Raw genomic sequence first — 15253 nt, forward strand, 5'->3', positions numbered from 1 at the left:
GAGGTCCCTGGCCAGCATTGGAAGGAACATTGGCCAGCACTAGGTAAGCTGTAGGGAGGGCAGTCTTAGCATAGTCTTGCATTTGTGGTGAATGTTTTGAAGAAAGAGGAGGCCTGACCTTTCTTTTCCTTGTGGGGCCCCTCACTTCTTGGTTTTACAAGGAAAGCCTTTTTAGAAAAAAAGCTTGTGTGATTGAGCTTCTTCAGGTGACTGATCTTCTTCTCACTGTCTTCATCTGTTGGGAAAGCTTCCCAGCTCAGGCCACCAATTAAAATAGCATTTGGGGCTAAGGGAATCATTAGACCCTGAAATGCATATTTAAATGAGAGGCCCCACTGGCTTCAGGCAGGTGCCCTTGCCTCTGCTCAGATGAAAACATAAAACAAAGGCAACAGAATAAGATGCAGGTGGTTAAATCTCCTGGATGATTTTAACTGCCTGTCCACCCACTTACTCAGTTCCCACCCGGTCCGGAGAGTTAAAATCAGGCCTTTTGCTTCCATTACAATCTGTTCTCTCAGAAGCCTCAATGTAAAATTGTTCAGTTTTTTTGAAATCATTATAAGTGAAATAATTTTTGATCCCTCAATATTACGACAATCTACACAACAGACTGGAGCCAAAATCATTGACAGATTTCGTTCAATAGCATGCATGGCAGTTAGACAAAAAGAGTTTTGTTTCCAAAACACAAGTGCATTCGATCTCGAGTGTTTGAGTACAGTTTGGCTAATTTAAAGCACATTGTACTTGCTTTCAGCAGATGTATTCTGGGAGAGGGGGAAGGTCAGAAATTTTCTGTTTAATTCCAAAATCCACGCAATTGAAATTTGGGACTATAATGCTGACATCGCAGTTTGATTTCCTTCCCATTTTACTGTCAGGGTTTTTTTTTGTTTGGAAAGTTATAATTGTATAACAGAATGAAGCTGTGGACTGACAGCACTTTTCATACAGTGCTTGTTGTCAGTAATAGGCAGAGTCCCTCAGGCCAGTAAAAAATGGGTCTGAACTGCTGTGATTGGTTATAATCAGCACCTCTAATTGAAACAGCCTGTGTTACTGGTGGAATTCTGGGATCCCTGGCTGGCTCCCAAGAATGCCCAGAATGTTAGCTTTTTTTTTTCTCTGCAGGCATCTTACATCAGCTTAGTTTATGACAGAGAAAGTACGGAATTCTAAGAAACTTCAGCCCAAAGACAGGTCGGTGTACATACACACAGACAAGAAACAAAATATTCTAGCTGTTCACGTCGAGGAAAGTGATCTTTGTCACAAAGGTAAGTCTTCTTTGTAAATCCTTTGTGACAGCTCTGTACTGGACTTCTAGTGTTTTTGTTTAAACTGGGAAAATCTTGCTACTTTTTTTGAAAAGATGGGTGAATCATAGCTCGTTAAAACCTAACAAAAATGAAGAGCAAGCACATCATTTGCAGTTCTCGTTTCAAGGAGACATTAGTATTGAAAACTGATGCAATGTGGAAAAAGAAATGTTTTGTGGTTCAAATATAACTTTTTTTTTGCTGTCTGCATGGCAGGCATAACCAGATGATCATCGACAGCACCGATAACTTCAGTGCATGCTCTGTATCCAGACGCAGGTTTCATCGGCTCTTAATTTTCAGGAGCTGTGGAAGTGGAAAGCTTCAGAATTAGTATCCATTGCCAGACTAATGTGCATTGCTATGATCATGCATTAATATTGTATTATCTATTCAGAAGTTTTTCCGTCCATATCTATTTTTTCTCAGTTGTCTAATTGTGCTTACTAGTATTGGCTGTTCTATATAGATCGCACCTTCCCAGCTGTTTTTACAGCTGTTTAATAGTGGTACTTTGGGCTCTTATTTCTGATATGTAGAATCAGTTTTGCAAGCTAGTTTATTTTAATAGGGGGGATGGTGGTGTAGTGATAATGTCACTGATCCCAGTAATCCAGAGGCCCAGGCTCTGGGGCATGGGTTCAAATCCCACGATGGCAGCTGGTGGAATTTAAGCGCAATTAATAAAACCTGGAATTGAAGGCTAGTCTTAGTGATGGTAACCAGTAATAATATCATCAATTCTTGTAAAAAAAAAAACATCCGGTTTACTAATGCCCTTTAGGAGAGGAAATCTGGCATCCTTATCTGGCCTGGCCTACTTGTGACTCCAGAACAATAGCATTGTGGTTGACCCTTAACTGCCAGCTGAAATAGCCTAGACAGCCACTCAATTCAAGGGCAATTAGGAATGGGCAACAAATGCTGGCCTTGCCAGTGACACCCATATCCTGTGAAGGAATAAAATCATTTTCCCTTCCATCCTCTTTCTGAGCACCCAAGTCGATTTAGCTTTAGACCAAAAGTCCATGGGTGGGAATTTCCAGCCCCGCCCACCGGTGGGATCACCCGGTCTCACCGAAAGTCAATGGACTTTTGGCTGGGCCGCCAATTCACCCAGGGTGGGGGGAGCGGGCGTCCCACCACGATGGGGCCTGAAAATCCCGGCCTGTGATTCCAGATCCAGGTGTAGAAATGTTCCAAAATATAGATCTGAACAATGGCTGGAGTTGGGTCGGCGTGGGTCTGCGAAACTCCCTAAGCAGATGACACTCATTTTCCAGGTACTTTCAGGAGCTATGGAAGTGGAAAGCTTCAAAATTAGTATCCATCCCCAGACTGCTGTAAATTGCTATGATCATGCATTAACATTGTATGATCGATTCATAACTTTTCCAGTCCACATCTACTTTTCCTCAGTTGTCCTTTTTGTGCTGACAAGTATTGGCTGTTCTGTATAGATTGTACCTTCCCAGTTTTCTTTTATAGCTATTTAATAGCGGTACATGGGCTCTGGTTATATTATTTCTGTGGGCAATTTCCAAAGAAGCCCACTAACCTCTCAAATTCTGGCCAGGATCAGTGTTAGATGGAGTCAGTGCTGCTTGTGAAATATTGGAAGTCAAATGTCTTTTACCCTCTATTTAAGTCCAAAGCAGCTGCATTATTAATCTTTGATTAAAAGCAGAAAATGCTGGATACACTTAGCAGGTCAGGCAATATCCGTGGAGAGAGAAATGGAGTTAACTTTTCAGGTTGATGACAGTTCTGATCGTAGTTTTGTGTTTACTTATTAATCTTTGATTTTAGAAATCAGTATTTACCTGGTGACTGTAAAAGTCCATGGTGCATTGAAGTGCAAAGGATAAATTAGTGCATGAAGACAAAGGGTGACCAAAAAGTTGGTAAAAAGAGGAAAGTGAATATGAGAGTAAACTAGCCAGGGATATAAAAACAGATTGTAAGAGATTTTACAAATATATAAAGTAAATATTGTTTCCCTTAGAAGCAGAGACGGGATAAATCATCATGGGGAATGAGGAAATGGCAGAGACATTGAACAAATAGTTTGTATTTGTCTTCACTGGAGAGGACACAAATTACAGACTAGAAAAAGAGGGTAACCTAGGAGCTAAAAAGAGTGAGGAATTTAAGGTAATTAATGTCAGCAGAGGAAAAACTTAAGGAATTAAAAGGTTACAAATCCCCAGGACTTGATGGCCTACATCCTAAGGTTCTAGAAGAGGTAGCTGTGGAAATAGTGGATGAACAAATTTGACAAAATTCCCTAGATTGTAGAATGGTCTCAGCAGTTTAGAAAATGTAGCACCGCTATTCAAGGGGCCGGGGTGGGGGAGGGGGGTTGTGTGGTTGAGGGGAGTGGGAGGAGAGTGAAAACAGAGATCTACAGGCCATTTAGCCTGACATCAGTCCTCAGAAAATGCTAGAATCTATTAAGGAAGTCTTAACAATGCACTTAGAACATCATAATATGATAAGACAGAGTCAACATGGCTTTATGAAAGGGAAATAGTGTTTGACATTATCAGAGTATTTTGAGGATGTAACTAGTAGGGGAACCAGTAGATGTAGTCTACTTGGATTTCCAAAAGGCTTTCAATAAGGTGCCTCTCAAAAGGTTAATGCAAAAGATAAGGGGTCATGAAGCTGGGTATAATATATGAGCATGGATGGTAGTTGATAATGGGCAGGAAGCAGAGAGTAGAGATAAATGGGGCATTTTCAAGTTGGCAAGCTGTGACTAGAGTGCTACAAGGATCTGTGCTGGGGCCTCAGATATTTACAATCTATATTATTAATGAATAGTGGTTTGGTAGTACAGAACTTGAGTATTGCTGAAAAAAGAGACATGCTGAAGCATTTTATCTTGCACTTATCAGGACACTTCATAAGAATACTAATATAAGGGGAAAACAGCAATTTATACTGTATGTGAAGAGAGTGCTGATTGGTTGGCAAGTGGACTCAGATTGGTAGAAGTGTTGCCATGGAGAATGCACCAGTGATGGCAACTGACAGTTAACTGCCAAACATAATGTCAAGGAAAATTTAAACTAGGCAGCTTGACCTTGGTTTAAGGGTCCTATGATGAAAGGCTAAATAAATTGGGCCTATACTCTCTGGGGTAGAAGAGTAAGAGGTGACCTCATTGAAACATACTAGGTTCTGAAGGGGCTTGACAGGGCAGACACCAAGAGGTTCTCTGCCCTGGTTGAGCAAACTAGAACACGGGGTGCAACCTCAGGATAATGGGCAATCATCTACAACTGAAATGAGGAGAAATTTCTTCACCTAAAAGGTTGTGAATCTTTGGAATTCTCTATCTCAGAGGGTTATGGATGCTCCTTTGTTGAGTATATACTCAAGACTGAAATTGAAAGATTTTTGATCTCCTAGGGAATCAAGGGGTATGTGTGCAGGCGAGAAAGTAGAGCTGAGGCAGAAGTTCAGCTACGATCGTAATGAATGGCAGAGCTGGCTCAAGGAGCTGAATCTTCTACATCTGCTCCTATTTCTTACGTTTTCTTCACAGGGACAAATAAATGGCTTGTTGTAACTTTGTTTCGAAAAGTAGCTAGTCTTTTGAAAAAATGTGCGACAACTGTTGTACAAGGAGTACAAAAGCAAAATACTGCTGATGCTGGAAATCTGAAATAAAAACAGAAAATTCTTTCAATCTGTTTCGCTTTCCATGGATGCTGACTGATCTGCTGAATAATTGCAGCATTTTCTGCTTTCTCCTTATTGGATAAGGAGTTTCCCTATTTCTTTGCCCAAAGTTGCCATATCACTATGTTGGGAGTCTGGAGCAGTTAAGAGTTTGGTGCATAAATCTACTCAACCTTCATATGTTTTCCCAATGGGACAGGATTCAATTTTTAATTAATTGAAGGATGAAATGCTGGGCCATTGAAATTTTTGTATTGAAATAATCTTTAGTACTTCCTCTAGTACTCTCTCTCTCTCTTTCCTTCCTCAGCCCCAGAGGCAAGGAACGATACGAAGGACAATTTTAACCTAACCTGCCACTCAGTACTGACAGGGTCAGATGCAATGCTAGTTTTACACTCTTTGATTAGTGGAGAGTAATATTGGTTAGAATGTAAAACTATTGTTCCACCCAATCCCGTGGGTCTTCTGCACTGTGAGTTAGGTTAAAGTACCTCACACTGAGTCAGTGGCAAGGGAGCAGAGTGCACATTGCATGTCTACCTTCATCATTCCCAATTATGAAATGGAGGAAGTTGTTATCATCCATGACTTGATATCGTACATGTAGTCTGATGAGACCGAGGCAGTCAAGGGTTCAAGAAAAGTGATTTGTGACTGTAACATGGACTATTTCAATGCTGTGAGGAAAGCTGACTCTAGCCTGGAGGGAATCAAACAGGAACTTCAGGAGAGATAAGTTGGGGTTAAAATCTATTAATAGGAATGATATCTGTAAAGTGGGCAGCACTTGGGCTGAATAACATGCAGCTTGAGCTCATTGTATAAAGTGACTAGCACAAATTTCGTTCTTAACTCTGCCCGAACTGTTCCCCTGGAAAAGTTGTGCTATCAGAACAGATATTTTTCATCATTTAACAGTTTCAAAGTGACATTCTGTCACATGGAGCTTTTCTATTGTTACAATAGATTACGGAGAATTTCATTCAATTGGAGATTTAAACCTAAATTTACCTCCTGCTAATCAATCAATTGTTCAAATAGTAATTTTACTATTACTGCATTTGGAAATTCATTCCAGATGTGTTCGTTTTGAAATGGTAATAGAATTTCAAACTTTCAAATCAAATTATGTGCATTAATCTTCACATGAAACCGACTTTATTACTTTTAGGTTTATAATTTCAAACCTGAATACTGTAACATTCATGTTATTTGAACAGGATACTTTCAATTTACCTTTTTAAATAGCCTGTTATGGTCCATCAATCATAGCAATCAATTAGACCACCACAATTGCGTTATTGGAACAACTGGGATTTCCTGATCCAGATATCAAGTGATTGCTATGAGAATAATTGGCAAGGCTTTCTGTTAATCATTATAGACTGAGTAACTAGAACAGGAAGTGCTTGTAAATCCAGAACAGATAAAATGATCTCATAGATTTGTAGGGAACTGTGATTGATAGCGAGTGAGAAAAAAAGTTGAAAGTTGGGTCTGATATTTAATTCAGACCAATCACATGAATTGGACAGCACTGTCAGCCTTGACCCAGCACTCTTGCATCTGAGTCAAAATGATTGGTGTCTTTGGTTGCAATGTTGGAGCTGCTGTCTTTGAGGTATGGGGCAGTAAATCATCTGGTGGACGTAAATCATCTTACGCATTACTCAAAGAGAAAATGAGTTCCCACAATATCCCAGCCAACATTTATCTTGTGACCAACGCCTAAAAACAAATTATCTCGCCACTTATTTAATTGTTATTTGTGGGATCTTGCTGTTTGCAAATTAGCTGCCATGTTTGCAACATGACAACAGTGATTATGTTTCAAAAGCAGTTCATTGGAGTGCTTTGAAATGTCCTGAAATTGTGAAATAACTGCAAGTTCTTTCTTTTTTCTCTACATTAATACATTTCAGATCAAATTATCTTGTGTCAGTGTCAAATTTTGTCTGATTAAACTCCTGTGGATTACTGTAGGATGTTTTATTGCATTAAGTTGTTGCCGCTTCATCAATATTCATTTAGTTATGTGTATGAGTCTTATTATTCTGTCCCTTACTAGAAAGCGGGCTGATGGGGTCTAGAGATAGCAACTTCTGAGTTCTTTCCCCCTCACTTACATATATGGAATGGTGCCTATTCCTTACTGAGATGGTAGTGTTCCCCCATACTACATCAGTGATTAGGAACTCAGTAGAACGAGGAATCACACTTACCTCACATCACCTTGCAGAACTGTTCGGGCAGAATGCAGCTCCTCTCCCTTCAATTATATTATAGGTTCAAAAGTGAACTCATAAGTCTGAATATATTCACAAACTAAACAATGTTGTATTTGAAAACTTGATTCTGAAAAATGTTGGCACTTAATTTAAACTGTGTGGTTTCATGCATGAACCTAACTCAGTTTGAGCCACATAGATTTCAAACTTAATTTCATTGCTATATGAATTAAAATTAGATGAATGAAATAATATGGCTGGGATTTTCCAGGCCAGACCCTTCAAGGCTGAGATGGAAAATGACAGCCTATGTCTCTGAGCATGATGTGCGTTTTTTCACTTAATCCTGTTTAAAAAAAAAAAATGGCCAATTTGCAATAAGAAAGAAAGAACTTGCATTTATTTTGCCACCTTACATTATTAAGGCTTCCTAATGCACTTTAAGGCAATGGATTACATTTGGACTCCAGATTTTGTTACTATTTAAGCAAAAGTAGAATCCAACTTGTGCACCCACAAACAGCAAATGCATGAACAACCAGATAACCTGTAAACGGGGTATAGGCTGAGGGAAGAATTTCGACTGGAGCACCAAGAGTGCTATGTGGGCTTCTTTCAGGAAGAAATGGGATATTTTACATCAACCTGAGTTAGCAAACAGGAGCTCAGTTAAATGTAAAAAAAATTAAAAGTGGCGTCACAGTAACTCTGTGATCTGATTGGCTGGTCGAGAATCTATACTGAATTTGAAACTAAAACATTGTTAAGCTAATTAAACCAAATAAATTAATCACTTAATTAATAAGTAGAGGGTATTTAGACCAGAAGCAGGGGATTGTTCTTAGAATTTAGCATTTATAGTAGAAATCTAGCCCTGGGGAACGTATAGTTAATAAGGTGTCAATAAGCAGTTATTAGATTTAAATTAATTTATTAAATAGTTCTAGAAATGGCAGTTTCTGGGATGAAGTGCTTCACCTGTGGGATGTGGGAAGTCTGTGATGCTTCAAGCATCCCACACAACTACATCTTCAGGAGTGAAGCCCAACCCAAACTGGAGGGAAAGCACCCCATCTTCCAACTAGGCACTTTACAGCCTTCCGGACTGAATATTGAATTCAACAACTTTAGGTCTTGAAGTCCCTCCTCCATCCCCACCCCCTTTCTGTTTCTTCCCCCTTCCTTTTGTTTTTTCCAATAATTTATACAGATTTTTCTTTTCCCACCAATTTCCATTATTTTTAAATCTTTTATGCCCCCCCACCCTCACTAGAGCTATATCTTGAGTGCCCTACCATCCATTCTTAATTAGCACATTCGTTTAGATAATATCACCAACTTCAACAGCTGTGTTCTTTTGTCTGTGACATCTTTTGATGATCTGCTCCTATCACTGCTTGCTTGTCCCTACAACCACACAACCCCCTTCACTTCTCTCCCACCACCCAACCCCCTACCGCACCCCCCCCCACCCCACCTTAAACCAGCTTATATTTCACCCCTCTCCTTGGATTCACCTAGTTCTGTTGAAGGGTCATGAGGACTCGAATCGTCAACTCTTTTCTTCTCCGCCGATGCTGCCAGACCTGCTGAGTTTTTCCTGGTAATTCTGTTTTTGTGTTACATCTGCAGGAAGTGTACCCAATTGCAGCTCCTCACAGACCACATGGATAGGTTGGAGCAGCAGGTGGATGCACTTAGGAACATTCAGGTGGCGGAAAGCATCGTAGACAGGAGTTTTGCAGATGTGGTCACATCCAGGGTACAGATAGATGGGTGACCGCTAGAAGAGGCAGGCAGTCAGTGCAGAAATCCCCTGTGGCTGTCCCCCTCTCATTTTGGATACTGTTGGGGGGGATGGCCTATCAGGGGGAAAACAACAGGAGTAGCCAGAGCAGTGGCACCACGGCTGGCTCTGTTGTTCAGCAGAGGGGGGTCAAAGTACAGAAGAGCAATTGTTATAGGGGACTCTATAGTCAGGAGCTCAGATAGGCGCTTCAGTGGTCATGAAAGAGACACCAGGATGGTATGTTGCCTCCCTGGTGCCAGGGTCCAGGATGTCTCTGATCGGGTACGGGACATTCTGAAGGGGGAGGGAGAACAGCCAGAGGTCATGGTACACATTGGTACTAACGACATAGGCAGGAAGAGTGACGAGGTCCTGCAGCGGGAGTCCAGGGAGTTAGGCAGAAAGTTAAAACACAGGACCTCTAGGGTTGTAATCTCAGGATTACTCCCTGTGCCACGTGCCAGTGAGGCTAGAAATAGGAAGAAAGTGCAGCTATACATGTGGCTGAACAGATGGTGTAGGAGGAGGGTTTCCAATATCTGGATCATTGGGATTTCTTCCGGGGCAGGTGGGACCCGTACAAGAAGGTCGGGTTGCATCTAAACTGGAGGGGCACCAATATCCTGGCTGCGAGGTTTGCTAGTGTCACTTGGGAGGGTTTAAACTAGTATGACAGGAGGGTGGGAACCAGAGCAATAGGTCAGCAGGTGAAATAAATGACTGGGAACTAGTGAAAATGGCCAGTAAAACTAAGAGGAAGAGCAGGCAGGGAGAAATTACTGAACACAGTGGGACTGGGGGTCTGAAATGCATTTGTTTCAATGCGAGGCAGATGAGCTTAGAGCTTGGATTAGTACTTGGGACTATGATGTTATTGCTATTACAGACACTTGGTTGAAGGATGGACAGGATTGGCAGATAAACAGTCCAGGATTTAGATGTTTCAGGCAGGATAGAGAGGGATGTAGAAGAGGTGGGGGAGTTGCACTGCTGGTTAAGGGGAATATCACAGCTGTATGACAGGAGGACACCTCGGAGGGCTCATGCAGCGAGGCAATATGGGTAGAGCTCCGGAATAGGAAGGGTGCAGTCACAATGTTGAGGGTTTACTATAGGCCTCCCAATTGCCGGCGGGAGATTGAGGAACAGCTATGTAGGCAGATTTTGGAAAGATTAAAAGCATTAGGGTTGTTGTGGTGGGTGATTTTAACTTTTCCTATATTGAATGGAATCACTTAGTGCTAGGGGTTTGGATGGTGCAGAATTTGTAAGGTGCATCCAGGAGGGCTTCCTGAGACAATATGTAGATAGTCCAACTAGGGAAGGGGCAATACTGGACCTGGTATTAGGGAATGAACCTGGCCAGGTGGTCAAAGTTTCAGGAGGGAAGCTTTTCGGGAAAAGTAACCATAATTCAGTAAGTTGCAAGGTACTGGTGGATAAGGATAACAGGAGTCCTCGGGTTAAGGTGCTTAATTGGGGGAAGGTTAATTATAACAATATTAGGCAGGAACTGAGGAATCTAGACTGAAGGCGGATGTTTGAGGGCAAATCAACAACTGACATGTGGGGGGCTTTCAAACGTCAGTTGATAAGAATTCAGGACCGGCATGTTCCTGCTAAGATGAAGGATAAGTACGGCAAGTTTCAGGAACCTTGGATAACGAAGGATATTGTGAGATTAGTCAAAAAAAAAGGGAAGCATTCGTAAGGGCTAGAAGGCTGGGAACAGATGAAGCCCATGGAGAATATAAAGAAAGTAGGAAGAAACTTAAGCAAGGAATCAGGAGGGCATGAAAAGTCATTGGCAACCAGGATTAAGGAAAATGCCAAGGCCTTTTATACATATGTAAAAAGCAAGAGGGTAGCCAGGGAAAGGATAGGCCTACTCAGGGACAGAGGTGGGAATCTGTGTGTGGAACCAGAAGAAATGGGAGATATAATAAATGAGTACTTCTCATCAGTATTCACCAAAGAGAAGGACTTAGTGGTTGATTTATCCAGGGAAGAGTGTGTAGATAGCCTGGATCATGTTGAGATCAAAAAAGAGGAAGTGTTAGGCGTCTTGAAGAATATTAAGGTGGATAAGTCCCCAGGGCCAGATGGGATCTACCCCAGAGTACTGAGGGAGGCAAGGGAGGAGATTGCTGGGGCCTTGACAGAAATTTTTGTATCCTCACTGGCTACGGGTGAGGTCCCAGAGGACTGTAGAATGGCCAATGTTGTTCCATTGTTTAAGAAGGGTAGCAGGGACAATCCAGGAAATTACAGGATGGTGAGCCTTAAGTCAGTGGTAGGGAAATTATTGGAGAAGATTCTTCGTGACAGGATTTACTACCATTTGGAAGCAAATGGGCGTATTAGTGAGAGGCAGCATGGTTTTGTGAAGGGGAGGTCGTGTCTCACTAATTTGATTGAGTTTTCTGAGGAAGTGACAAAGATGATTGACAATGGAAGGGCAGTGGATGTTATCTTCATGGATTTTAGTAAGGCTTTTGACAAGGTCCCTCTTGGCAGACTGGTACAGAAGGTAAAGCCGCACAGGATCAGAGGTGAGCTGCAAGATGGATACAGAATTGGCTTGGTCACAGAAGACAGAGGGTAGCAGTGGAAGGGTGCTTTTCTGAATGGAGAGCAGCTGTGACTAGCGGTGCTCCGCAGGGATCAGTACTGGGACCTTTGCTCTTTGTAGTATACGTAAATGATTTGGAGCAAAATGTAACTGGGCTAATTAGTAAGTTTGCAGACTGACACTAAGGTTGGAGGAGTTGCAGATAGTGAAGAGGATTGTCAAAGGATACAACGGGATATAGATCGGTTGGAGACTTGGGCGGAGAAATGGCAGATGGAATTTAATCCAGACAAATGCGAGGTAATGCATTTTGGAAGGTATAATACAGGTAGGAATTATACAGTAAATGGCAGAACCCTTAAGTGCATTGACGAGCAGAGGGATCTCGGTGTACAATTCCACAGGTCATCAAAAGTGGCAATGCAGGTGGATAAGGTAGTCAGGAAGGCATATGGCATGCTTGCCTTCATTGGCGGGGGTATTGAGTATAAAAGCTAGTAAGTCATGCTGCAGCTGTATAGAACCTTGGTAAGGCCACACTTGGAATATTGCATGCAATTCTGATTGCCACAATATCAGAAGGATATGGAGGCGTTTGGAGAGGGTGGAGAGGAGGTTTACCAGGATGCTGCCTGGTCTGGAGCTTATTAGCCATGAGGAGAGGTTGGAGAAACTCGGATTGTTCTCACTAGAGCGACGGAGATTGAGGGGCGACTTGATAGAAGTTTACAAAATTATGAGTGGCGTGGACAGGGTAGATGGTCAGAAGCTTTTTCCCAGGGTGGAAGAGTCAATTACTAGGGGACATAGATTTAAGGTGAGAGGAGAAAACTTTAGAGGAGATGTGCGGGGCAAGTTTTTTTACACAGAGTAAAAAGTGTCTGGAATTCGCTGCCAGAGGAGGTGGTGGAAGCAGATACGATAGTGGTGTTTAAGAGACAGCTTGACAAATACATGACTAGAATGGGAATAGAGGGATACGGACCCTGGAAGTGCAAAATGTTTTAGTTTGCCAGGCAATATGATCGGTGCAGGCTTGGAGGGCCAAAGGGCCTGTTCCTGTACTGTACATTTCTTTGTTCTTTGTTTCACAGTAATGCCATCTCCACCAACAATGCAGTATTGTCTCAATGCTGTATTGAATCACCACACTAGATTATGTGAAATGTTGGTTGAAATTTAAATTAATGCCCAGAAGGCTTGATAGCCCCCTCTAACCTTTAAGCTTTTGATGCCTAGAGACGTGGGTTTGCATACAAGGTTCATTACTGAAGCCAGTAAACAGTCAAAGGGGAAAGGCACGGTGGTTGTTCCACCTCGCATCCAGTTAATGGGTGTTTAAAATCTGGCAATTAATCCAAAGGCCTGACATTCTTAAAGAGCAAAGTTAAAGCATGTATGTAAAAGAAAGGTCACGCCTGCATGTGGGACTGAACAGGAAAATAGAGCATAAAGAAGGCAAAAACAAATAATTAAGCATTTAATTTGTAGGTTTAGGGAAACAATGGATAATTAGCCAGTAGAGCTTTAATTGTTTTATTTAGCCTGAGGCTGGAGAACAATTTGTTTATAGCATATCTTTAGCAACAAAAAAGTTAATCACTTAAATTCTTCCCATTGTAATATTATCCAATGTAAAATTTGAAATTGCTGAAATAGCAAAGCTGTTCCACCATGTACTTAGTATCACTGCAGCAATGTAAGGTATGGTAACACAGTGGCTATGTTATCTGACTAGCAACCCTGAGGGTCATGAGATGGAGACCTGTATTCAAATCCCAGCTGGGAATTTAAGTTCAATTAAATCTGGAAATTTAAGAAAAAAATTCCCATCAGTAATGGTGCCCATGAAACTAGTGAAATGATATAAAAGTTGATTTGATTCATTAAAGATCTTTAGGAAACTCTGTTTCCCTTATTATTCTGGGCTATATGTGACTCTAGACCATGATCTAGATCAGCTGCACAGCAACCCCCTATGCACAAGTTGGCCCCTTTAAGTGGCCCTGCAAAAAAAATTAATGGGTTTGTCAATTTAAACAAATCATCTGCACAATATTTTAAAAAATAATTAGAGGGTACATTGCTCCACACCCATGGCAAAGTGCTTCTCTTAACTGTCCTCTGAAACGGCCTAGATAACTTACCACTACCTTCATAAGGGTATTTTGGGCTGGACAATAAATACTAGCCTTGTCAGCAATGTCCACATCTCATAAATGAATGTAAGAAATCTACAGCTTCATTTCACAACTTGCAAAGGTTTTGAAAAAGGTGGTAATGTCAAGATTTCAGAAAAGGGTTTGTTTGAAAAGATAGGGCTCATTCAAAATTAAGACCTACAATTCATTAGAGTTTAAAGTGGATTGAAATATAAAGATGTCAAGATCTCCAAATCCTGTCAAAATTTGTGTATTATTGTTCTGCATTCTTGGATGCTTTGTGCATTCAATTATGTTTGAGGGTAATAGACTCTGACAAGATGCATATGTCAATTTGAATGATTTTGTACAAATTAACAAATATCGCTTATTGCTTGTGTCCATTTGATATAAAAATGAATCTGAACTTTGTTAATGTGGAGCTCCAATCTCCCAATAGCTTGTTTGATGAAACTGAAATCTTTGGGTTTGTGGAGAAGGAAGAAATAAAAGAGAAAAGAATTAAAATGTGTTCAGTCCGTTTTGGCATGTTTTTTATTGACATAGCTGTTTGAAAGCGTAAACAGTTCACATCCCTTGAAAAACAAACTTTACGATAGTTATCTTTATTGTTACTGACAGACTTTTACTAATTTAGTTATTATGAATAACCCATCAAAATTGCACTCTTGCTGAAGTGGTGACAATATATGTGGTGTCTGAAGCTTAATTATATCATAAAGTTAACATGTTATTTTCCTTCTCTCTTCCCACTCAGAATGGAGAACTGTGCTTCACAACATTCTCTCACTAAATGGAGGTGCTACTGTTCTGTCTCCAGTTGTGCTTTCTGTCTCTCTCTCTTTCACACTCTCAATACTCAAAATCACACTTCAATTAGTCACATGGAGGTGGGTGAATTAAAAAGTGCCTTGCCTCTACATATCTCTCCCAGTGAGGTGATGATTAAAAATCTGCTGTCTGGAGATTTATGAGTGCAGACCCACATCCTAATAATGTGTGCCAAGCTGTATCAATGAGGGATAACTATCGATAAAGTTTGAATTTCTGTTTCTATATAAGGTATCTCTTTATATTCATCTGAAATATTTAAATGAAAAGTTAATCATCTCGGAATTTAAAATGTAGTATTTTCGATGCTCCAGCACTGATTGCCTGTTCCATGTTGGCCAGTAGTATACCTGTTCCATGTTGGGACTGTACCGTACCTGTCCCATGATGGCCCATATTGTATCTGTCCCAGTAATCTTATAAGTGTTACCTGGAAAAACTCAGCAGGTCTGGCAGCATCGGCGGAGAAGAAAAGAGTTGACGTTTCGAGTCCTCATGACCCTTCGACAGAACTTGAGTTCTCACTCAAGTTCTGTCGAAGGGTCATGAGGACTCGAAACTTCAACTCTTTTCTTCTCCGCCGATGCTGCCAGACCTGCTGAGTTTTTCCAGGTAATTCTGTTTTTGTTTTGGATTTCCAGCATCCGCAGTTTTTT

General features: G+C 41.1%; 1 protein-coding gene across 1 annotated transcript in view; it reads left to right on the top strand.

The window, feature by feature from the left end:
- Positions 1–1128: 1128 nt before the first annotated feature.
- Positions 1129–15253, top strand: part of ddr2a (discoidin domain receptor tyrosine kinase 2a) — a 174823-nt gene continuing 160698 nt past the window's right edge. Inside the window, exon 1 of the mRNA XM_041208395.1 lies at positions 1129–1280. The gene's annotated coding sequence lies outside the window, so the exon portion shown is untranslated. The remainder of the gene's footprint in view (positions 1281–15253) is intronic.

This window comes from Carcharodon carcharias, chromosome 16 (genome assembly GCF_017639515.1).
Source record: "Carcharodon carcharias isolate sCarCar2 chromosome 16, sCarCar2.pri, whole genome shotgun sequence".
Classification (NCBI taxonomy): Eukaryota; Metazoa; Chordata; class Chondrichthyes; order Lamniformes; family Lamnidae; genus Carcharodon; species Carcharodon carcharias.